This window comes from Oenanthe melanoleuca, chromosome 4 (genome assembly GCF_029582105.1).
Source record: "Oenanthe melanoleuca isolate GR-GAL-2019-014 chromosome 4, OMel1.0, whole genome shotgun sequence".
In the NCBI taxonomy this organism is placed as follows: domain Eukaryota; kingdom Metazoa; phylum Chordata; class Aves; order Passeriformes; family Muscicapidae; genus Oenanthe; species Oenanthe melanoleuca.
This window is the reverse complement of record NC_079337.1, coordinates 4954059-4979516: the sequence shown is the minus strand read 5'-3', so window position 1 is coordinate 4979516 and position 25458 is coordinate 4954059. Positions and strand designations below refer to the sequence as shown.

Below are 25458 nucleotides of genomic sequence, written 5' to 3'. Positions count from 1 at the left end.
TCCTTCTCTGCACCCGTTGGCACACAAAGCAACTTTGACACTGAGGTCTTTTAATGCACTTTGCAGACTTCATGTTATTTTAAAATATACCAATTATAAAAAAAAAAAGTTTTAAATAAACATAACACCTTGGACAGGATGAAATGAGATTTTTTTTTAACAGTGAGAAGCACAATTATTTGCCACAGCACTTTGCTATGTAAATGCAACCCAAAGACAAATGCTGTATTTCTGTAATTTCTCAGTGGCTGCAACAAATCCGTATTTTTCTCTCTGCACAGGAGAGGGGCTTTTCCAGCTTCCTTGCAGAAGGAGTTGCACAATTCCAGATGACTTACTTTATATGCCTAGAGGAGCTTTATGACACAGAGACAAAGAGAGGAAGAGAGAGAGAGCTTACACTCTGAATAATAAACAAAGAAGAATAAACATTCCTGCAGTTATCCGCAGGGATTCCAGATGCTGCTCCATCCCTCTCCAAGGCCTGCCTGCCTCTCCTCACCCTAATGAACATTAAATACAGGTTAACATTCAGCAAGGTGTGGGGAGGCCAGAGCTGTGATGAAACCCCACATTTCAGCCAGTCTGCTGCTCTCACTATCTGCAGTTTGGATTTTTACTTAATTTCCTACAGGTTTCCTTTAATCAATGTGATTGGCCCAGGCTGGTTCCAGCATCATGTGCTGTCCATCTGGATTTCCCAGCTGAAAAGAAACAAACGTACTACCCAACTCATTAGAACCCAAAAAAGTAATAGTTCGTTTCTAGACAAAAAACTTGTTTCTCATGTGGGATTTCAAAAGAGCAAAGCACAAACAATCACCAGTTTCCATGTCATACCTAGCCAAAGATGCAGCCAAAATTATTTCTGTATTAAAAAGTCAGGATTTACTCAGCCTTTGCTTGCTGTATTTTACAGTAAACATGAATGCTGGAATTCCTATTATCTTGGATGCACAAAGATGTTCATTATATCACTACATAAAAAATTGGGGTTTTTCCCACAGTTTTTCCATAGCATTTCATGTGCTTTGCAGCAGCAAAATGAACATGAAAGGTCAGACACACAGAACAGAAAAAGATACTCCTTATCTTGTCGTGATCAGGCATTAATATAGAAAATATATATAATTTTTGCAAAGAAGATGATATTGAATTGGATGTTGGATGATTTAGAATTGGATTCTAAAAGTAAGGGGGTGTAAGAGGATCTGTCATTGACTCCAAGAAAAGCCCAATCAGCCAAGCAGCCTCCACCTCATCCAAGCCACCACAGCCATTGCCAGTCCCTTTAACAACTTATTTAACATTTGGTTATTAATGCAGCATATCCTGTCTTGGTTCTGCAGTTACTCATTGCTGATATTGTAAATATTTGTGGAATTGCAGCTAAATCAAAGGGAAGGTTTCAGTAGCACTTTGTTATATTATATATATATATATATATACACTTCAAAATATGTGCACTACACAGGGGATATAGAAAGTATTTAAAAGTGGAGGTCTGTCTCTAATTAAACTGACTGACTAGTTTATGCCATACTGCTTCCTTTTTATTTTACCTGTTACCAGGGCTCAAAAATACCTGTCCTTGGCAGAAGGGAGGAATGTCACCATCTGCAAGAAGATCACTGGGTCAGCAGTTTGGATGGTGGACAGAGATTCAAACCTGCACATGGATGGAATGATGTGTGTGAGCAATGAGTGAGGAGAAAGAAAAGGAGAGAACAGCCCTTCCACCTGCAAATCCCAGAGAATCCTAAACCGGTCACTGCCTGCCAGGCAACTTCACATCCCACTCATTAGCTGTGCAGGAATTTCAGTTTCATGTGTTGGGGAGGCTGAGTGGGTCACTGTAGTTCAAAACAAAGAGGTCCAAGATTCCTGTCCAAACATCTGTGCTTCATATTTGAATTTTAGCCTTGTGCACTGCAAAAAACCTCAGGCCCAGTGCTCCCCAAGGAAGTCTTGCATAAGTTTTGTTCTCACTTGGTGGAGCATAGAGAAAATAAAAGGTCCAGACTTCAGCTGACCTTGGACCACTGAGAGTAGATGGTCAAATCCCTCTTATATATCTGTGTATATTTAAATCCTATGAACAGTAAAGGGACAAACATCTGCAGAGTGGGGAGCAGCTACAGCCCTAAAGAAAGCAAATTAGGAAGAGCCAAGAACAATCAAACTTGGTTAGAAAAATTTTAGAGTTCTGCCAATGCAATAGCTGTTCCAGAATTACTTTATAGGTTAAGCAAAACTCTCAATCTGCATTGGGATTTTATCTTCCCAACAGAACTTAGCTCTTTACCAACTATTCAGTGCTTTAGCCTCAATAAGCAAAGCAAGAACTCCAAGAACTCTCACACAAAACAGAAGCAGCTGCTTGCAGAGATGAGACAGGATGGTAAAGGAAACCTCTTGGGAATGCTGTGACAGGCACAGTGCCTACAGACTGCAGAGATGTGAGAAGGAGAGAATGCTCTTCAGTGTTGTGATCTCTTCTGTCTGGTGGGAAAGTGGTTTTGGAAGAGTGGGAAATTCATATGAACTTGATTTGGTATTTCTGAGGACAGAAGTTCTTTATTGACAGCCTGGGTGGTGCTAACATCAATGTACCCCCTTGCATTTCACGGCTGGTGTACAGAGAATACTTCTTGGGAAGAGACAAGTTCACCCTTCTTGTCTTTAAAAATTGGCTGTTCCTGAACTTTTGACTAGGAGTAATTTTGGATTAATTTTCTGGAGATACTAAGATTCTGTCAGTAAAATTTGGACTTAGATCACTGAAGGAATTTTCACAATCTACTGCTGGATATGTAATGCTGGTCTTACTTTTCAGTTTCCACCAGCCTGCCTTTGACCACATTGCTAAATGGAGGGCTGAAGCCTTCATCTGAGAGATTCAGCCACAAGATGATTAATAGAGAGTGCACAGTCAATTCCCTCATGACTCTACAAAAACTGTAGGCAGACCTTCAGCAGTTCATCAATATTATTTTGAGCCATTCAGGCTCCTCAGATTCCTCAAAGAGATTGTCAGATCAGTGTGAGAAACACAGGGGTCAGAGTGGAATGTGCACTTGACTGAGTTGCTGCTGTGAGTCCTGTGAGCTGCAGGAGTCTATTCCATGCAGGACTTTCCAGGAAGGCAGGAGAAAGCTGTCTTCTGTTTTTCTGACAGAAAGGTGCCTGTAAAGAGGAAGATATTCAACCCAATAAAGACCTACAGAATAAAAAACAAAAGGAAAACTGGCTGTTTGTTAGAGTCTGCATGGCTGGTCACATACTTCCAATACCATACAAAACCTGCCCCATTTACATATGAGCTTAACACAGAAAAAGAGCACAGCATAAAAGAGGAAACAGAGCAATTGTGTAACCTCAATAAAGCCAGTCAAGTGCCTGCTTTACCTCCAGTGGTGGGGCAGAAGATATGAGTAGGTTGAACAGGTATGTATTTTCTCCCTGGGAAAATGGAGATCCTAACTACTGTTATATTTGGAAAAGACACTGCAGATGCTTCTTAGTCACTTAAATTTCCCTGATTTTATCAAGTTATCTGCTCAAGACCTTAGGTGGAAATGCTGGTCACAGTTAGTTCTGTTTCTGTATGTAGGTATCATAGGAAGCAAATCAAAGAGCAAACACCAGAAGTGTGCCTCTGTATTTCAGGCAGCTGCTGGCTGGCATTGCTTGGGACACAGCCTCCCTCTGCAGAAAACATGTATAAAAGTAAATTATTTGATTGCAAAACACCTTTGTGATTATTTAAAAGCAGTACCCAGCATCCAGGCTGCTGAAACTCCTCAAAGGAACAGCAGTTCAGCAGGCATAAATGGACACACCCAGTCCTTGGTGCTGCTCCTAAAGGCTTTTAAAATTCATTTGTTTCTTTAAGAGAATAATGTCCTCTGAGACACTATGACTAGGAGAAGGTGGAACTATTTCCAGCTTTGTCAAGCTCTGTAATAATGAAAAGGCTTTCATTGCCTCTTCTTCCCACTCATCTTCCCACTCTTCTTCCTCACATCCTGGCACACTCTGTTGTACTGCTGTGGTCATGCTTATGAAACAAATCTTAACAAGGTAATACTCATCATTTTTGAGCTATTTGGAATGATTTCTGCTGTTTGGTTTCCCTACATAAACACTTTGTTATGTGGAACTGATCATTTTAAGTCATATTGAAGTTTGAGGCTTGTTGAATGCATGGTTGTGATGCTGTTAATTCCAATTTTAATAAATGTGTGTACATGCAGGGAAACAGAAATGTCCTTTTTTATCCACTGTCAATGATAACAGAACCTAACAACTTGAATTGTTGTGAATTCTCATATTTAATCCATTCAATAACATGATCACATAGCTTTTAAAAAATTTGCACTCTCTTCTGGCTCTGGCACTCACCATCTGTTACTCCTCTAAAATTGGCTTGTATATGCTGAATAAACAACCTTCTGTTTTGTTATTCATATGCCACGTTATGCAAAATCTATAAACACAAGACTTCTCACTAATTATTAAATTGCCACCATTTATTATATGGAAATATTTATTTAATTTATTCCAACAACTTTTTTTCCCTCTTAATTCAAAATAGTCCAGCACATTTGAAAAGCAGTGGCCTGGACAGATAAATAATAGATTAAATTTCCTTTTGTTAGAACAGGAAGAATAGTTTTAAATTATTTAAAGTACTGGCACTTCAGAGAAATGGATTTTCCCATCAAGAGCTTGCTTGGTGCCTCAAACAATGTCACAAGACCAGAATAACTACGTGATTTAAATAATAAAACAGAACTCACACAGAGTGCAATATCACAGCAGTTTCTAGAATACCCTTTCAAAGTCATTGATGCATCTTGAATTGTATCAATGATAAACTGATATTTTGAAGGAGTCCAGAAATTTACCCAGTACAGAGAAGCTGGTCAGTGTGGAGAAAAGAGTGACCATGGAAAAACTGAATGCCCCTGCAGAAGAAATAGGCTCCTGCCTGGTTTCCTTCCATCTTTACAAACAAGGCTAGTTTCCAAATGCAGCTGAACTGAGATTACAGACCTGCTTTTACTCTGTGTGACTAACAGAGAGGAAACTCTCTCAGTATTGGGAAAATAATGATAGTCCTGTTATTCTGAGGGATATAAAAACTGGCCTGGGTAGAGTAACAGTTTCAGACTGACCAGCAGCATGTGTATACTAGCACTTTCCTTTTCTGTTTACTGTGTGTTTACATAAATATTCACTAAGTGTTTATTTGTAAGACTTCAGCTGGCACTTCCTGTACACACTAAAATTTCATCAGCTTCAGGGAGTGCATTACAGGATGCCAGCTCAGGCTTAAGGTCTTGAATCATGTACTGCATATTTCTTACAATCTGAATGAAAGCCTGCTAGCACACTTCCCAATCCAACACCAGGCTCTGCTGAATATTTATATTGGAAGTCAAAATCTAAAAAGATGAGACTGCTTTGGAAATTCTGGTCTTAGTGACACAACAATTCATCACTTCTGTGCAGTTTTGGAGCTCTCATAACAAACATCACACAATGAGGTCTGAATCAAAGCAAGTAGCCAAAGTTAGCGGCGGTGTTTTCCTTCCTACAGTTTCTGCCAGTCTCAGAGAAGGATGTTTATTACAAACTTTTACAAATTATATGTTAACATAAACCCAAGTTAAGTCCTTGTCTGGAACAAGCTCTTGTACTAGTAGTATGAAGTTGTCTAAAAATACAGCTCGGAAAAGGGTATGACTTGGAATAAACAGAGTCATTTCAAGGGTAATTTGGGTTGCTATGTCTTCAACACACAACTGAGAAATCTGTGATTGCTGAGCAGATTGGGTTTCTGGCTATTCTTTAATGTGTTTATATTTTCTGAAACAGCCCTTGGAAATACTGTCAGGACTCTGTTGAGGATTAAGTTTACTAGAGCTGCTTATTTCTTGGTAGAAGATGGGTAAGGCCACTATGATTCCATCATTTTATAATGCCTACACATCACATGCCCACAAAAGTGCCTCTAGTACCAGATAAACAGAAGACCAGTCCCACCCTCTGGAACAACTTCCATATTTATTGTTGCTTGAAAGTTTCCTGCAGCATCCTCTCTGACCTTTCAGTCATCCTAAGGAAAACCATAAGCATGTGAATGCAAAACATTATATATCCCTGACAATTTCCATGCTCTGCCTCTCCTCACAGCTAAGACATGGAAGAAATTTTTAAAAATAAAACAAAGTAATTGACATTTCTTGAAGGGAATAGATTATGGAACTATGTCAAACAGAACACTGTAGCAGAATAAAGACTGCCAGAAAATTTAACTCTTTCTAGAGTTTTATTGCTCATTGTAATTATTAACATCTTTAGTTAGAACACCATTTGGATATCATTAAAATAAATGCAAACTATTTTGGCCTCTCCTTAAGGATCTTTTTTAGCATACTCTTTTTGTCACTCAGCTCACTAATGCATCATTTTTATCACATGTATCATGTATCAAGTTACCTACATTAAACAGCTTAGCAACATCCAATCCCCCATTGAGGTGAAAATAAAATTGCACAGATTCATTATTACTCTGAAAATGACTTGAAACAAATACTTGTGAATTGTATCTTCACTTAGCAAAGACTTACCAGCCAGTGTGTTCTCAATAGCCAGTCTCTAAGTTTATGCTGTGAACCTGCACCTTCTGGAACCCAAAGCATTCTCATATGGAACTTTGCCTTCACTTGGGTACTTCTGTTGCAGCATCTCTATGTTTTTTATGGCTGTGGAGCAACAAGAGGGAGGAGAGAGGGACAAACTGAAATGAAGTCTGCCTCTGAATAATTTAAAGCAGTAATTTAAATTAATCCATTTTGTCACTGAAACAGGCTACAAGCATTCACTAGGGTGAACATCATCTCAAATTGCCCCCCTAGATCCACTAATGGATATCCAATTGCATGTTCATCAAGGCTCTTCCAGTACTGGCTAATTACCTCTTCCAAAGCCAAGGACTTTGGCTGTTGGTTCTTCTCATATCACTTCTGTAGGAGTTTTAATTCATCTTAAATTAATTTCATCCATAATACAGCCAAGTAACTAAATTACTTCCTTCCACAGACTTTTCCAAATGGCCTTCCAATGCACACAAAGACTCTCTGAATTATAGATAAGGCCACTTACAAATGCATACCCAAAGGATCATTTTTGTTACTGAACACACCAGTCAAGATTAAAAAATTGTATCTTCATAGAATAGTTTTGAAGATAATGACAAATGAGCAAAACAAAATGTTGACAAAAGACAGTGTTTTTTCCCCCCTGTTTACATGGAGAAAGGAATTTGAGTAAAGAATTTTTGCCTCATCCTCTGTAGAATAACACCAGGAAATCTGTGTGGCAGGATCTTTGTGATCTTTTTCTGTTTGTTTCCTCCACAAATATTTCCTCCCATAGAAGGTACATGGGAGAAAGAGAAATTGGAATAACTCCCTCAAGCATCCTCTGAGCAGGAGTGCTACTTGTTTTTAGGGGTTGGGTTTCTTGTTTTGTTTTGACTTTTGAAGTTCAATGCATAAGTGAGAAGACCAAGCAGATTTACTGAGCAGTCTGTGCCCTCAGGGAAACACAGATCTGCATGACCTACTCAGTGACTTCCAGGCTTTGTCAGTAGAGCTGAAAAGTCATGGTTCCATCATCATTGCCTCAAAAATTTTAAACTGGACAAAGTGAATTTACTTGCAAAAGTAAGTCCTGAAATGGCAGAAGTACTTGCCCTATATACTGAGAGAGTTTATTTCATGGTATACATGAAGAAATATTATATTTATAGGTCTCTGGATATTCTGTCTCCATATACATGTGACTGTGTTTGCAAGCTTATTGAACTGATTTACTGGATTGCTACAGAAATCCTGGCAGTTTCCCAGGTACCAACACTTCTCAGGTCAACACTCAGGTGAGTGCTTTCAATAATGGCCTGAGATTTCCTTTAGCCAGTTTAGAGATGTTTAATTCACAGCAGAGAAACCTAAATAGAGTTAAATGTCTCACTCTCAGGGATACAGCTGACATCTTGTTGCTTTTCCCTGGAAGAGTTCAGCCTGCTGCTCTCCAGCTACATTACTCTGAGCTGATTTAGCTCTTCCCCTCCATTCATTAAGGAAGAGATGTGCCTAATCTTGGAGCAAAAATCCCTGCTAGCTGGCAGGATGCCTTTAAGTGAAGGGTGGTGCTAGCCAAAAATGTGCTCTCTGCAGATTTAGCCCTGCAGTACTTCCATATAGAGCTGAACTCCTCAAATATTACCTGATCAAATTGTAGTTAATTAAAATGGGTTTTCACTTAACATTCTTTAAGGTTATTTTGAGTTACAAGGATGCAGGTACAAATAACAACCAGCTCTATTCAGGAAAGAGGTGGTTTCCACTGAAAACATAGTTAAATAACTATTATCCATGCCCAACACATTTTCTTCTTTCTGTGCAGTAAATATTCTACATTTTAACTTCAGTGTGTTTGTTCTGTCACTCTAGTAAAAGAATACTCTTGTTATTTTGATATTCTTGTGTACAATATATTATTTTAAGAGAACAGAAATAACTTGTTATGTAGGACAAAATTCAACATTTTATTTGAAAATGGCTGTACTTGAAGTAGTTTAAAGTCTAGAATATGTTTTAGATATGCAAATTGTTTTATGCTTGACTTGATAATTTCCAGCTGAAAGAAACACTATGCAAAGGTTAAACTCAATCTGTGCAATAAATTTATCCAAATAGCTTGGAAAATTCAGTACATCAGCATCACATCTGTACTTCTAATTGCCTTTCACATGATGCATTTGAAAATTATTTTAGCTTGTGAATAGCTTGAATTTTTCTGAGCTGATCTTAAAATTCCTAGCCTCTGATAATGTAATCAGGTGGACCCATCACAATCTTATCTGTTTAAATGGAAAAAAATAGTTTAACTGTGTTCTTTGGAGCTTATCTTTCTTTTTTTAAAGGATCCTTTGAGGGTGCAAAGACATTCAGTAGGGTCACTTGAAACAGGCAGTAAAACCCCAAGCTCTAAATATTTACCCCTTTTAAATCTCTTCATGTAAGAAAAAATATGCCAGCATGATGCTCTGCTTATGTCTGACAAGCACTCTGATGGCAGAATTAGCTTCCAGAAGCCAAATACCTTATTGAAATATTGCTTGGCATTTTTGCCTGATCAGTAATTACATACCTGCTGATAACAGGAGGAAATGTTTTGTTGTGTCTGAAGATAGCTGAGGTCTCAAATTCTTACAGTTTCAATAATCATTTCCTTCCTGTACTTGACTCCATCCCATTCCAAACCAAGGTTTTTAGCAATGAAAGGACATGTCAGCTTCTGGACAAATGCCACCTGACTGTGTATGGCATAATCTTATGAATGGAACAGAATGATGGGTATTTGGTCAGTCATTGAACCATTGATTATGCAATGCAAAATATGAGATTTTTCAGCTCTTTTTAAATCCTCAGAAAGAGCCCAACTAAAAAGCAGCCCAGAATAAAAACTTCTTCTCAGATTATGTTTCTAGTTTTTAAAAAATTATAGCAATTCAGATGATTTGGGGTTTTTCCACAACATTAAAGACAGGATATAATATCCAGTCTAATATTTAGTATAGATAACTCTGAGTATTTTATGTTCTTTTTCCTGCTCTTTTCCTAGAATGTAATAAAATTTTGGGGCCGTTGTGTGTAATTTAGGCTCCTAAAAAAGTGCTTTGTTTTCCATAAATACCAACCCTCTGAAGGTTCTTAGTGTACTCCTGAGCACCAGCTTTCTCTGTCAGCTTCTCTGTGTCTCTCTTTTCCAGGAATTTAACTTTTCAAGTATTTGTGTTTTCATATTTTCACTTTAATCTCCTGTGCTTTAGCTGTAAAAGTACAACATTGCCACTTCCACCAAACACTTTGAGAATCACAGGCAAAGAAAATACAAGTGGAAAGGATGAATCCCCAACTGGTGATCTTTTTTTCTGCTTTCTGGCAAGAAATCCTTTTACTCAAACTGAGCAAGTGGCTGCTTACACAACAGGGTTCATAAGAAGACTTCTTAAAAACATTACTATTTGCCAAATGTGTCAAAAATAATTGTATGTTCACCTAATTTCCACTTGATTTTTTTTTTCGAGATGGCCTACCAAAAAAATGCCCCAAACTATCAAATAATAAAACACAAACTAACCTCTTTCCTTCTATTTTGGGGCTGAGGAGCAGAGATTTAAGGGATTTTTTTTCCAGCATTGGAAAGAATAGCACTTGTATTTCCAAAACAGATAGAGGGGAATCTTTGAAGTGTAGTAGACTAAAGGCTTGATGAATGTTGACCTTGGTGAACAGTCTAGAAATTCAACCTGGGATGTTACCTGCAGCTGCTGCCAAAACGTATCAAGAAAAGGTTTACAATTTGCTGAGGTGCAGCTGTTATGCAAAATACAGAATTTATGTAGATACTGAAATGCAGTATTAAGCCAGGCATATATTAAAACTTAAGGACAGCAGGAAAGTTTAAAAGTTTCCATTCTGAACTTTGGAAGCCGTTCTTATGAATATCTACCCCAGATGTCAGTTTATCTCAAGAGTATCCATAATACTACAAAGGGTAAGCACAATTTCTGAACAAAATTCTCCATTTGTTTTGGATAGTGGCATTATTGGAGGAAAGAAAGAATTTAATTAAATCCTAGACAACATTTCTATTCATAAACTTGTCCAAGCAAAACAAGTCATAAATCAGTTTGGGTTTATTTATTAACTCTTGCAATATGGGTGGTAAACATATATTTAAAAAAACAAAATAACAGCAACAAAACAACAACAACAAAAAAAAACAACTTGCAAAACATTATAGCTAGAGAGGAATGAAATTTCTTGATGAATACAAAATTGAATGAAAAATGAAATCTTGGACTTAATAAAACCCTTTGCAAACTCAAATCAACTTCAGAGAGTAGCTTTGTTCCCAAAATGGGTGAATGAACTACTTTGCTTTGAAGTGCAAATAAGTGAATAAATAAAAGTTTTAATTTCTTAAACCAGCATTACTTTTTTGAAAGATAATTTCAGTTTTTAAAAGGGGACACCTCTTGAAGCCAAAATGGAAATGCAGTCCTCTTGAACACACCAGGACAAAACAAAGCATTACCCTGAAGAAAAACATCCTTATCCGTGCTGCTCCAGCTCTGCTGTACTCTCCAGGAGCACTCATAACATCAGCCATATCTTTAAACAAACAGTGCAATTATTCAAGAACTTCCACACACAGATGTGTTTTCTCCCTTACTTACAATTTTTGGCTCCTAAACACGTACGGATGTAGTCTTGACTCTCGTTGAACTTTGGAAAAAAAAAAATCCATTCCATGTAAAAATCCATTAAGTGCTAATCTTCCTAGTGAATCTCCATGGATGCAATATGGAGTTGTTTTATGATTTTTTTTATGATTCAATTCATTATCATAAGTTGGAAAAAATGAAATTTCCACACCAGCTGGGTCAGTATTTTGAGCATCTGGATGACAATAAACAGAAAATTAAATCGCTAAGGACTTTTATCTAGGTAGAATATAAAGGCAATCTATCTTGACCTGCAATAAATAGCACATTTTATTTCCCATTTTCCATTTTATTTCCTATTTGACAGTCACTTTAGAAATTTCAGCTGCCAAAATTCCCGCAATTATTAAGAACACCATAATAAAAAATGTAATTCTGGGAAGAATATGTGATAATAATATTTAATAATTCCATTTGGTTCTTATTTTAAGTGCAAACAGGTCCCCATGTTAAGCATGGACCACTTGACAAACTTCCATAATGCAGGCATCATTATATCACAAAGCACTTTGGAAAACTGCCAGGCAGTGATGCATTTAGGACCTCAAAATTAAGAAGTCAATTAATTCAGAAAATGTGACTGCAGAATAAATCTTCCATGTGTGACATTAGGACCGCTCTAGAACAAAGAGACTTTGGATTCCAGTTGCTCACGTCCAAAACTCCATGCACCTCTTTTGGAGATGCAATTTGTTAATGCATGCATCTACAGAAAGCAATTAAAACATGCAATTAATGTTTTCAAATTATAAATTAGATAAGGGGGAAGATGTTAATAATTAGCTGGGATTTAATTTCAATGGTTTCTTAAGCAATTAAATCTCATTAGGAAAACTGTAATTGCTAACAGGTGAAGTAAATTTAGAAAATATAGAAACTAGCTTGACTTGTATTAAAAACAAAGATGGAATGCTATTATTTTCTTTTGCTCATCTGTGAAAATTACTCTTTCGAAGTCAAAGCTCTTTACTTAGTGCTTCATGCTGGAAGATGATCACATATCAACATGAGCATGACCAAAATATTAAGGTTCAATTTAAATTAAGTTTATTACCAAATAATTCTCAAACAACATGTTAACACTGGACTGGTAATAAGATATGGATATTTTAACATTACAAACAGTTCTTGAACCCAACAGTGTGCAACAAAGCAATGTAATTATACTGGAGAGAACAGACTGATAAGAAAATAAGGAATGATGAGATTTTTTGATTGAGACAGAATATAGAATGCATTTGTGAAGCACAGGACAATGTATTTTATTTTTTAATTAAAAAAAAAAAATTTGAGTCCTGCTACAGTCAATCACATATAAGACAAAGAAAAATGCTTTAGAAAGTCTTTAGCTGCAGAAAAACAACATATCTCCATGATGTCCTATTTTTATATTCATAAATAAGACAAATTAGTTCTTAGGATACGGAGGAAGGAAAAGCATTTAGATATTTATGACAGAGATGGAGTATAAAAGTGAGCTCAAGAACACAAGAGCCACTGAGGCAGAGTAAGACACCTGAAAAATGAACCACCACGAAGAGGGGTTCAGAGCACTCCAAGCTTCAACATCATGAGACCAAAAAGATAAGAGAACAGTTCTATATTACTCAATGGGAACTCACAAGTCACTCTTCCAATGTTAAATCCAGGGCAGATTCCCAGACATCTGGAGTGTGAGGCCACTTGTGCACAGCTGAATGGTAAAACAGAGCCCAGGGCCATCTCCTGGCAGCTCAGAACCAAGGGATGCCATGTCAATCTGGGAGCAATGTGCATGAGAATTCTGCTCCTGAGGGTTAGCTGGAGGGAAATTTGGAGGCTGTGGAAGGAACAGATGAGGAATGTGGCTGGGAGGAGCACTGGGCTTGAGGGTCACAGAGGTCTGTCACAAGAAGCGAGCAGAGAACCAGGCACATCACATAAGGTAATGCAAGTGGCTGGGGTTTAGTCCACAAGTGAGAAGTACTAAGGTGACCAAACCAGGTGCTGGTGAGATCTCTGAGGCATGAGCAGTCTGTCATCATCTTCACTGAGTGCTGTTTCCATGACCATCTCAGAAGAGGCTCCTTCCAAGGGCCCGTGCCTGCCTTTTTCTGTCGCCTCCGAAGAGGGAACCTGTGGATGCAGATCCAACTCTCCTCACGTGCACATGAGCAGCCAGCTGGGTAAGTGAGGGGTTTGCTCAGACATGTCACAGAGCTGCACATATTTTCCAAAGTGTACAGCATGCTTTGACAACCCAGGCTTTCACATAGAGTGGTTTAGTGAGGCACCTCACACCCTCCTTCTCCGTGCCCCCAGCCCTACATGAAAGCAAAGGCAACATTCAGAACTAAGCTTGCTAAATATGATTTGGTTCATGGCTACACTTCAAGAATATGTAAAAAAGCCCATGCTGCTGCCTTGTGACACAACACAGCACGTCCCAGAGGTTGGTTTTAATGTATTTACTCTTCCAGAGCTCCCTGACTTTTAGTAAACGGGCAACACATGATGCAGTTCTGGTCTCATCACAACATGTTTAACATCTGGGAGAGCTGCCCCATGTGAAGCCAACCAGCGCTCTGCTGACAGACAAAGTGAGCATTATACTGAAATGCCATTCCTCAGCTGTTTGCAGAATTAATTTCCCTGTAGAATTTTCTAATTAGTTGGCTCTTTCCAGCCTGTTCCCCACAGAGGAAGCAGAAAGGAAGCAAAAGACTAGCACCTGCTCCCAAAGCTCTGGCTGGGAAAAAAAAAAAAAAAAAAAAAAAAAAAAATTAAGGATGACATATACAGTAAGTATTTAGGCACTAGAAAGCCTTCTATCCATGCAGCTGTGGGGATGAAGTAACTCTGTTTGAAAGCTTAATGGAGATTCTTCTGTGGGGAAGAATTTCCAGTGGCTCACATTCCAGACAGTTAACCACATTACCGAAGGGAAGAAAAAGGGATTTGTTCAAGCATTAAAAACTGCCTTAAAAAAAATACAAGAAAAATTCCCCCAATCTGTAGAAAAACAGACAGATGAATCCAGACCTGAGGATGACTCTACAGTAGCTTGCTCCATTACCTATGGGTTCTTTTCAAGCATTCTTTTTTTTTTTTTTCCTATGATTTTGAATTAAAAGCTACTATAATGTTGGAATGCAGTGTATGATATTATCTTAGAAGGAACAACAAACACAATAGAGTTTGTTCCTAACTGAAGTGAGTCATTAGAACAAAAGAAACAACATGGTTCTTGCTCTGAATCTACCTGCAGTGGGTCAATGTAAGGAAGAAAACATGAAAGGCATTTCAAGAAAAAAATAAGGAAAAAAAACAGTGCAAGAAAGGTAACTTGCATTTTGACTACTCAGCCACTTTGCCAAAACAATTTTTAAATACTGAATGTAAAACAAGATAATGGTCAACTAAAGTTAGAATGCATGAAGGAAAAAGCTCCCTTATGGAAATTAGGATAAGCCATTAGCACTTCAATAAATAGTTTTCACTGTGTTTCCACAGTGACTTTACAAAAGGGTAGACTTTGCAAAGAACTAAGGTTTTAAAATAAGATCACAAATAAAATCCATTTAAATTAATTGGGTGTGTGTTTGGATCAGCACAACGTGTGATGTAGGCCCAGAGATGAGCAAGTTACCCATTAATAAAGCAGATGGTGTATTAAATGTACAATTTTGTCTAATTTTTGTATAATTCCAAAGTTCCTGAAAGTTGTTTTGTAACGGATTCAACATATGTCTCAGTGCATGTATATATTTGGAGTAGGGGTATGTGGGATTGAAAGACTTCTTAATTAATAATTTATTAATTTCATAGAATCAAGATACGTTACATTTTTATAAACTCATTATTTTCCAGGATAATTTTAGATACACAAATGCAACAGGGAATGTAGGTAGGAGGAAAGGTTCTGCTAAAACCAAAGAAAAAGAAGACATAAAGTTGCCTGCCTGAGACAAATGCCCTGACCTTGTTCCCCATTCAGAGACAATTTTGGAAAAGTAATAAAATAAAGAGTAAGGCAAGGCTATTCCTGCTTTTCACTTGCAATGTTTGGCAATTTTCTCTGGTGTTCTGGTTGTCTGTGGAAAATCTGTGTATGAATGGGTGGCATTCGTCCCTGCCCTATGAGGTGCTGCTGACATGTCAATTCCAAATGTCTACAATTATTTCAAGTGGACTTTCCCCCAAAGCCTACATTGGAGAGGATAATTTCAAACTGCAGAAAACCCAAGCAAACAACACTCATTTATTTTCCTCGGAAGTGGTACAGCTAAATTCATCTGTGGCTTTGAAAATCTCCCATGATACTTTAGTCTGGTACATTAACTGCACCTGTTCTTTTTTTCTTCCTCTTCTTTTTTCGGTGGAACAAGGTTGGGAGATGGGAGGGGGGGCAATTATTTCCCTTTCAATAGCAAGTGTCTGGCTTTTAAAGGATGAATAGGATATTTTATTTCATTACTGTCTAGGCATTTCAAATGAAATAATAATCCAAAACCCCTCCTCCCATTATTTCCTTCCTTTGAAATTAAAAGTAAATAGTGGAAGGGAGAACATGTTCTTGAAAAGACAAATGGGTGATAACTCACAGAGAAAAATAATGTGACAGAATACATCTATTTTTCACAAATAATGATCTAAATTAATCCATTTTATAGGTTTCTCTATATTACTCATTTTGACAAAAATGAAATTTTTCAAAAGGAAAACATATCACTGAAATAATTTTGATTTATTTCTGATTTGGGGGTAGGCTTTGCATAAATAAAAGCATATATAAGCTGCTACAGGCAGCTTCTCTCTAAGACCTTAATCATAGAACTGACTAAAATTTAATTTACCTGTGGCTCACTGAAACAGGCTTTATTTTTTTCCCTTAACAATTAAAGTGACAGTGAATAGCAATTTGAGTGTAAACAAGACATATTGTTCTCAGATTATTACAGGTCATAATATTTGACTTCAGCTAAATCTGAAGTCAAAAAAACAGGCTAAGAAAACCTTGGTTTGCTGGCGGAAATAACCCCTGCTTATTTCCCACACTCTGAAATTAAAAAAATATTAAAACTAAATATAGTTGAGTCAGTGACCTTTAAAAAGTCTGTTGGGGGATTTTATATTGCTTGTGTTCTGTTTTGCTTTTGATTAGTTTTGACTAGTTTATCTGCAAATCTAAAACACATGAAGAACCAAAGTCTGCAGAACGGAAAAGAGCGATTTTCTCTGGGAAGCCTCTAACCTGTTGTAAAGAAGAATTCTGCATTGTGGTGCAGCTGACTCAACCCTTATTTCTCTCAGCTACCAAGAAAAGCAAAAAAAGACAAGTTCTGTACCTTTCCAAAAATTTAGAAAAACATTGGATAAATGGCTGAAGAGGAATGTTTGACTCAAACCCCAGAACACTGATTCAGGAACCACCTTTTACTGGCTGCCATCTGCATGCCAACATTGATTGGTGTTACCTGTTTTTTGGGACACTGAAACCTCACCCATGCTGAAAGGCAAAGGCAGAAAAATGTTGGTTTGCCTTTAGCTTTGACAAATATCTAACAGTGGTGAGCATGGGAAGAGAATCCAAAATTAGTTTCCATGGTGTGATGGCAGCTGGGTGACATCTTTCATGAATTTGGGATTACAGCTCCCTATCCTTCCCCCTTTCAGCTCCCAGACACACAGCGGGTCCTTCTCGCTCCCATTCCTTGCTCCCTCTTTTGCCAGTCATCTGTTTCCCCACCCAGGTGGCTCATACTGCTTTCCTTGACTGTGCTCATCTGGGCCAAGGTGGCCAAACAAGCAGAGTGTGGCCAGATCCCAAATCCCAGTGCAGACTCACTGACCACCCCTGTTTCCAGCGCCAGGCACGGCAGCCCCGCAGAGGCTCGCAGGTTGCAACATGTGTATTAATATGGCTTTACTTTCTCATGTCCTTATCTCTAACAGCAAATCTGTGTAGCTCAGGATATGAACTGCAAATGAGAGATGAGGAACTGGTTAGTGCTTATCGGGAACGATGGAATTTGAGATTCAGAGATGAAGGGGGGTTGTTAGCTGTGCTTTTTTTTTAAAGAGAGGACTGGCTGATGTTTATCAGTTGACCCCTGTTTCAGGTAACGGAGCAGTTGGCAAGGAGCTACTCATACTGATTAGATTGAGTGAGTTGGTATTCAGATTAACTTCTGATTTCCCTCATATTATTTGTACAAGCTCTTTATTGCTCTGGATAATTCTTCCCTTCCTGGTTTAGGAAGTGGAACTGACATCCTCCTGGAGCATTGCTACCAGCTCACCAGATTTTATTATGTGAGACGACATGATGGTCATAGATTAACTCAACCTCTTACTATTTTTCTGTATTAAAATTAAACCTCTGTGACATTTGCTTTGTTCTAACCAAACAGGAGTAATGCACAGCTTTATCATCTAGGAAAGATTTATGGTACTGAGACCGATCAGGATATTACTTTTAATCAACATTTCTGTGGCTAAGGCAACTGCTGTCTTCTTTCAGGATTGAATGTTTGTGTAACCTGAGTGGCTTTCAATCCTTGCTTGTTCTGAGAGTCCCGAAAACTCTTCTGCTGTGGCTGGAAGGAATTATGATGTTCTTCACTTCCCTCCCCCCTGCTAAGCTCAATGCAGTATCTTCGAGTTTCTTTCCTCTCTTGTAACCTTGTTGTTTGTGACTGTTTTGTCTCACTTCCCTGCCACAACAGATCCTTGAAGTGATCCATCAGAGGAGCAGATTCATAACCAGATTTTCAAAAGTTCCCTTATTGGATTTACAAGCCTGACCCCAACAGACCTTGCAATCACAGGTGAGAGTCCAGGTAGAACAAGTAACAACTTCACACATATGTACGTGAGGATTTCCACTACAGCAGCAAACACATTTTTATTGACATTTCCTTTTCCAACCTGGCTATCAAACCTCACATTTCATGTATCTGTAGAGAAAACCAGGTTTGTTTTCCATGAATGGGCCGCATTATGGGCTATTTTTTTAATGTTATTCCATCTCCTACAGGCTTTTATCCAAACCAAGCAACTAAAATAAAACATGGCTTCCTTCCCTGAGATGGTTTCATAGCCCAGCTCTCCAACTTTCTCCCATACCACAAACATGCAACACAATTGTGCAACAACCGAGGAAGGAATGGTGAGATCAGAGCCGTGACTGCAGACATCCTGACATGGGGATCTGGCAGTTATTCAACACAAACACAATTAGAGGACTTACCCTTGCGTGAAGTATTTGCTTTCTTGATAGTCACCAGCCTTAACCTCTAGGAATGCTTACGAATCAGATAGTGTTCCTTGAGGAGGGAGAGCCTTTTCAAGCTCCTCTGTCCTGCTTTAGCCAACACAGACACAAAGAAGAAAGAAATTCCGCCGCGTCCTACAACTTCTCCCAGGGAAAGCCTTTAAGAAGCTGAGAAGAGTTGTGGTCTCAAAATCCCTGCCAAGGATTCAAGAACACAATATCACACAGCACTTATTCCTCCTCTATTAGTAGCAGGAAAAAATAACACCACAAGAGACAAACTTTGAAATTCTCACTGGATATGAAAGCAGGGAGGTTTCCTGAGTCCTGCTTCTTGGCTTTGCATTGCAGTTGAATTGTGAGCTGGATACAGAAAAAGGTTCATTATCTTAGAAAATGTAACCTAGTGTACATGGGTGTTACACAACCTACACATTCTTAAGTGTGACAACACAAATATTTCAGTAGAATAATTCCAATCAGTGTAAATCCTGGGATTTTCACAGAGTAACAGCATCTTTTAAATGGCAATAGGAGCTGACCTCTAATAAAATGTCTGCTAGCAAATTGGTCAAATGTCAGTCTGGCACAGCAGTTACAAAGGGAAGGTCTTGTTCCAAAATGCCCAACAATTTAAATTATTCTCATCTCAAACTGCATCAGTGACACACGAGAGCTGGACCAAAGGAGGGCCCACTGGCGTAACCCCAGGAGTGTAACACAGTAGTGCAGAGGGGAAGACCTGTGGGATTTCCAGATGAAACAATGTGACATGACACGATTACCACAACTACTGCAAAATACACAGAGGCTTAACTGGTATAACATAAAACAAAATAACAATAAAAGAAAGTGGTAAAGATAACTCCAACCCAGAAACACTGAAGTGAGCAGAGGGGCTCTGACCTGTGGGATGTGGTTGAGCAAACCCACCACCTCCCTGCAGGACCATTTATCCAACACCAGCTTTGAAATTGCATCCTGGAGCAGCACCCCAGCTGCTGTAGGAGGAACAATTGTGTAGTGTTGTGCCTTCCCAAGTGACCAGATGCACTTTTCCACTGTTAGCAGCTTCCACAAATATCAACAACCTGAAAAACAGTGGAGATGGCCAAAATATCACATATCTGAATCCAGTCAGAACGAGACACTCCCAAAAATATTTCCAACACTATGAAATTCCCACACACATGCCTCCCCAAATACCCAGGGGAAAATTTTTGCTTGGGACCAAAGGAGAAATAACAATAATTCCTCAGCCAGATATCAATGGTCCCAGAATTCCAAGCTAAGGAGCTGATTTAGGCTATTTTGGTGCCCATAAAACAGCCTGGCCATGCTCAAGGGATAGACTACCCAAGCATGGTGGTAAATTACTGTTAGTAAAGCAGTTGCATCAAGAGAGCAAATAAAGCAACTAAAACACAGTTCTGGAGTAGCACTGTTGACATCTGCAGACCCACCCAAGCCAGGCATTCTTCCCAAAATAAAAAATTGGCAACCAGCTATGAATGGTTGCTGGTCTTGACTTTTTGTAACTCCACTAAAGAAGCACAGTATAAATCTGCAATCCTGTATCCGGACAATAATTGGAATACATCAAGAAAAAGCTTGCAGCCATTCCAGATGGAAAAAAAAAAAAAAAATAAAAAAAAACTCAAAAGGAGAATAAAAGAGAGACATTTCAAAATCTAACAGTGCTTATAAACAAGGATGTTACTTTCCCCTTTCTTATCCAGAATCGCCCTTAATTGAAAGGATCAGTATCTAAAGCAACTGGTGCTGCCCTGCACATGAATCCCCTTTGCACCTCTTCCTTCTTATTTCTTCAGTGGTTTTATTAACATTAGTGACTTATCTAAGTATTAGAATGCTTGGCTGCTTGGAAGCTTATCAACAGCAAATTTTATGGGCTGTTCAGTGATGGAAACAGGAGGAGATGGAGCTCTCCCCCCCCAGTTACCTCGATATGGAAGTCTTCAAGAAGCCATGGAATGTGCTCTCTGGTATTTTTGGTATCTTTAAAGTGTCAAGAGTGCAGAATTTCTCTTGTCAGTTGTCACAGTGTGACTCACAATTAGAGACATCTGCTCTGCATTCACCTCCCCAGGGGCACCGCTCGTTTTTCACCAGCTTCCTGTTGTTGACAGCACAGTTCCTCCCTGTATCACTCTGCACCAGCACCCATGCTCCTCGCAGACATTGCAGCAGGCTCAAGCACATTTCCCTTGGGAAAGCCTTTCCCTTGTTTTGCTAGTGGTTGGGAATAATATAGAATGTTGAGAATGCTCTGAAGGCAGAGGCTGTGTTTCTAAAGGAACTGAACAAATTCCATTCTGGTTTGGTTTGCTCTCTTTGTTTTTTTCAGGAGGACCCCATTGTTTTTAGATCCCTTTTAAAAATCTCCTCATTTTCTCTAGATCCAATTTTTATTTCAAGCAAGAGAGCAGCTTGAAAAATAAAACATTATTTGTGCTGAGTCCTCATCAATAATTTGTGTAAATGGGTGACTAATACTGCCAAAATATTATTCAATTAATTTTTCAAATACTAGAAATAATTTCAAATATTAAATATCAGATGAGAAACACGCTGCTTTCCCTTCCTACTCCACCAACTAAAAAAAACAGTTGTGCTACAGGATTTTCACACCAAATCCTTAAGCTGAGGTAGACTAACTATCTCAAGCACAGATCTGTGCTTTGTGCCTGGTTAATGTCTAGACAATGCAGAAACACCAAATACCACCCAGGCTGGGTATGGCTGCCTGCAGCACAGATCTACTGTACTCTACTTGTTTTGCCCCTGTGGACTGGAAATTTTATTTCCTAGGCTCTGACCAGTAGTAACAGATTTGAGATTCTACTTTCCCCAGGAACCCAGCTTTCTAAAAAGGATCTCCAGACCTGCAGGAGCATATGGTCTTAGATATTGTCAGTTACTGTAGTCCTTCTTCCTTGGTCTTGGTCCAGTGCTTCCCTGTTTTGTTCCCTGCAGAAGGAGCAACCCAACAGAAAATTCAAATATTCAACACAATATAAAAGGCATCTTCCACGAAGATTATTAATTTTATGCACATAACAATTTTCCCTGAGCCTTTAGGGCAGCTCCTGGGCTGGTTCCTGACCTGACACTGGTGACAACCATTAATGTCCATGATGCTCCCACACTCCAAATAAACTGTAAATTGTCTGTTTTGTTCCACATCTACAAGTAAATGTTGCATAACTTTTTTTTTTTTTTTTTTTTTTTTTTTTTTTTTTTTGTGATTTGCTGGGATCTTTCCAGAACTTGTGTTTGACTTCTCCTAGGAACACACTCTTCCTTATATATTTATTCTCAATCCTCCAAGCACAAGTTTAGCAGACTCCAGATCATGATTCATCTGCACTCATCCAGTCACAACACGTCAACATGATGCACAGAAGCCTTTCATTTGCCTTCTAAATCAGGACAGTGTAACAGCTGAAATATTTCTCACTGACCCTGGTCTTCAACACAAAACTAAACTTCTCTTTGCTATTTCAACATTCACTCCACCAGGATTATATTTAAGGTCAACACAATTTGGGCCCTAGACCCAGACTGCTTAAATTATTCAAAAAATAATGAACCCACGCCAGTTAAATCAAGAAAATATGTTCTAGAAAAGATAAAACACATCCTCTGTTTAAAAACACATTTCCAAAAAGCAGCTCTAAACTCATAAAATTGTTATGAAATCCACAGTTCCTCCAAACATGAGGAGAGCTCTCTGCAAGCTAGAATATTAACTCATATTTGTTGGGTAATCTAGTAAATCCAGATGCGGAGAAATTGGAAAGGGAAAAATGGATTCTTTCAGTGTTGCCTCGGATTGTTCATCTATTACACGGCCCAGGCACGTATCTGCATTGAAAGCTTTCAGTGTCCCACAGCTGGATTCTCACTTAAACCTGCATTTGCTGAAGGCATGAAAACCTGGATTGAAAATAGTCTCTATAGGATCAGTTGTGGAGCTGCCACTAAAAAGGCCTTAAAATGCATTTTTCCACTCAATAATTATTGTTCCAATAGACAGTGGTAAATTATTTTTACAGATTATGAACCCACTGACTTGGCCACCTATTAAACACAATCTTCTTGGACTGAAGGGCTCTTTCTGATAACTGCTAAATTGTTCTAAAAAGTCAATGCAAGTCAAGGTTGGGTATTTTCCATTTACAAGGTTTGGAGAACTGGATCTGACAGCCTGCTCATTGTACTTCATTCCTCTGATCTGTTTTTCTGGTTCCTGCTCATTCTACCTGTAGCTTGGTCCATTTTTTTACAGTGATGTCCTAGCATTTTAATGATAGAAGCATAAGCAAAGCTACACTGCTAGATAGTTTATTCTTAGCAAATAAAGATATGTGTTTGTATCCCAGGTCATACCTGCCAGAACTCGCATGTTTTTAAAAGGAACATCCAGCCATAAAGACTAATATGCACTTTGAAATTAAATTTAAATGAAATGAAATGTAATGGAAATGCACTCAATACTTTGAGAAGAGCAAACTGGTAGCAAGGTAGACTGAAAAATCAAAATTATACTGGAGGACAGTATAATTCTTTTCAAGCAAAACTGTTTAATGTATAAAAATATTGTGACTGAGGGAATCTGGTTTTGCACTGAGAACCTCAAACATTACATCATATATAGACCCGAGGCTTTGCATTTTAATTATTAATTTCATAAAAGATCCCCAGAGCAACAGAAAGGTCATGAGAGCTGCTCCAATCCATGGGCAGTTAAGCAGGAGAATGCATTGGTGCCCTTTAGCCTTTGAGTGTGCTGCAGGACAGGGGGTTTTGGTGCTAAAGGACAAATTGAGTTAGAAATATTTAAGTCATAAACCATAGTAAATCTTTTAGCACTTGAAACACCATGAGACACTCCAAGCTGAGAGCAAATGAAGTGTTAGTCTATGCATGTTTAAAAATGCACAGAGGCTGTGTTTACTGAATTATCCATTTCTTAACTATGTCTCCTTTAGGAAGCTGACATCCAACAGTTTCCCACCAAAAGCAACCATTTATGAAAAGTGCCTCTATCATGGTTTAAGAAAAGAAAATAACATGTATCTCTCTGAAAGCAAAATTATGTAGGTTGCAAAGTCAAGGACAGCTAAATTAGGAAGTGGCAGATTTATGTGTGCCTGCATAACCTCTACTTGGCCCTCTTGTAGGTTCTGTGCCCCGAGTGAGACAGACGTCCTCTGGAAAAAATAGTATGTGATTATGCAATTAAACACTAGATCTTTACACAAAAAGCATCTGAATTAAGATTCTGTTGGCAGCTGTGAATAAAACATTTCCTTACATTTAAATTCTGGGCTTTGCAACCTTAGCACAGAATTTCTGTCAGATTATATCTTCACATGGCTTTTATATATAGGTGCAAATTAATTCTAACCAAATTACCAAGACTTTATTGCCCCACCACAGTTTTCTCTTCACCTGAGTTGAAGAAAGAAGAGTATCAGGAGTCATCTGTAAAAGGATGCTCTTCCTGGAACAGAAAGAACAGCTGTGGCCTTCGAGTGGGGTCAGCAGAAACTTAATATAAAATTGGTTCATCTTCCCTTGCTTACTGGTCAGAGATGTGATCAAAATCAAAATGAGCACGCTGAAATAAAGATTATTGCTGCCCAGATCTGAATCTCACCACATGCTTCACTTTTATTATCAGAGTCCTCCAAAATGAGAGCGAGATAAATTGTTTCTTCCTAACCAGTTTTGAAAGCCAGCTCAGAATCCCCAAGGAAGACTCATGTGGACAGGAACCTTCCTACCAAAAGCCTTATGACCAACAGGACTGCACACTCCTGGGAAGGGCAAGGTCTGACAGAATTGCCACCACTCTACCACCACTTCTTCATGCCAAGTCCCTCAGAGCCTGTCCTGTTCTGGCACAACCCTTTCACAAGAGGGAAGAGCAAACTTTTTGCTTCCACACTAAAAGCATACAGCAGAATCCAGCATAAACTTTGAGCTGAATTTGAGTCAATGTAGTTCTTGTTATTTTAATCTCTCCTTTCTTTGCTTTATGGATTTAGTCAGGGAAATCAAATATTGAAAAAGCATGTTAAGTGCAATGCAAGCTGAGACTGTAAAAGTGTCAAATTGATTAATGAAGTTACTATAAAATTTGCCACACTGTTTAAGTAAATGATGGTATAAAGTCATCACCCTACAAAATAACAGAAAATGTCATATATTTCTGAGCCATCATAGTTGCAGAGAGCCATCACTTTTCACTCCCTGACTTTTAAACTTCTAGAACCTTAGACCTTCTTCAGTATATACGACATTTTTGGATTGCAAGTTAACACAAAACCTGTGTATTCTGAGAGTCATATGAACAACAAAAAAATGCCTTTTGAATCCAAATCTTAATGTCTGGCCAGGAATAAATATTTCCTTACAGATTTTTAAATACTTGGGAAAAAAATAAAAAGGGAAAAAGAAAGGCTGCTCAGGTTTGGAAATATTTCTATAACAAAAGCTGCTCCAAAACATTGTGTGCTCCAAAACACTGTGGCAAATAGTACAGGTACTATTAGGACACTGTTGTCTTGACAACATCATGCAAGAAATGAAAGAAGCTTTACTGTTTCATGGAAGAAAGCTGCAGTGTTATTCTTTTAACTCAGAATATTCCACTCAAGGATCTCAAAAGCATTGCTCAAAATATACGAGCCAAATGTCTGTCAAGGGGAACCAGACTTCCCTTTGAGACTATGGTGTAAAATCCAAAGTGAAGCTCCTTTCTCTTAAAAAACCATATCAAGCAATGCTACATCAGGACAAACCA

General features: G+C 38.4%; 1 long non-coding RNA gene across 3 annotated transcripts in view; it reads right to left on the bottom strand.

Annotated features, from left to right (window-relative positions):
• Positions 1-709: 709 nt before the first annotated feature.
• Positions 710-25458, bottom strand: part of LOC130252527 (uncharacterized) — a 175789-nt gene continuing 151040 nt past the window's right edge. For all 3 annotated transcript variants that reach the window (XR_008840376.1, XR_008840377.1, XR_008840375.1), the window contains 8 exons: positions 21530-21614; positions 19530-19714; positions 18600-18781; positions 12991-13671; positions 11321-11543; positions 9226-9407; positions 6639-6773; positions 710-3186 (listed from right to left, as the gene is read on the bottom strand). This is a non-coding gene — a long non-coding RNA (uncharacterized LOC130252527). The remainder of the gene's footprint in view (positions 3187-6638; positions 6774-9225; positions 9408-11320; positions 11544-12990; positions 13672-18599; positions 18782-19529; positions 19715-21529; positions 21615-25458) is intronic.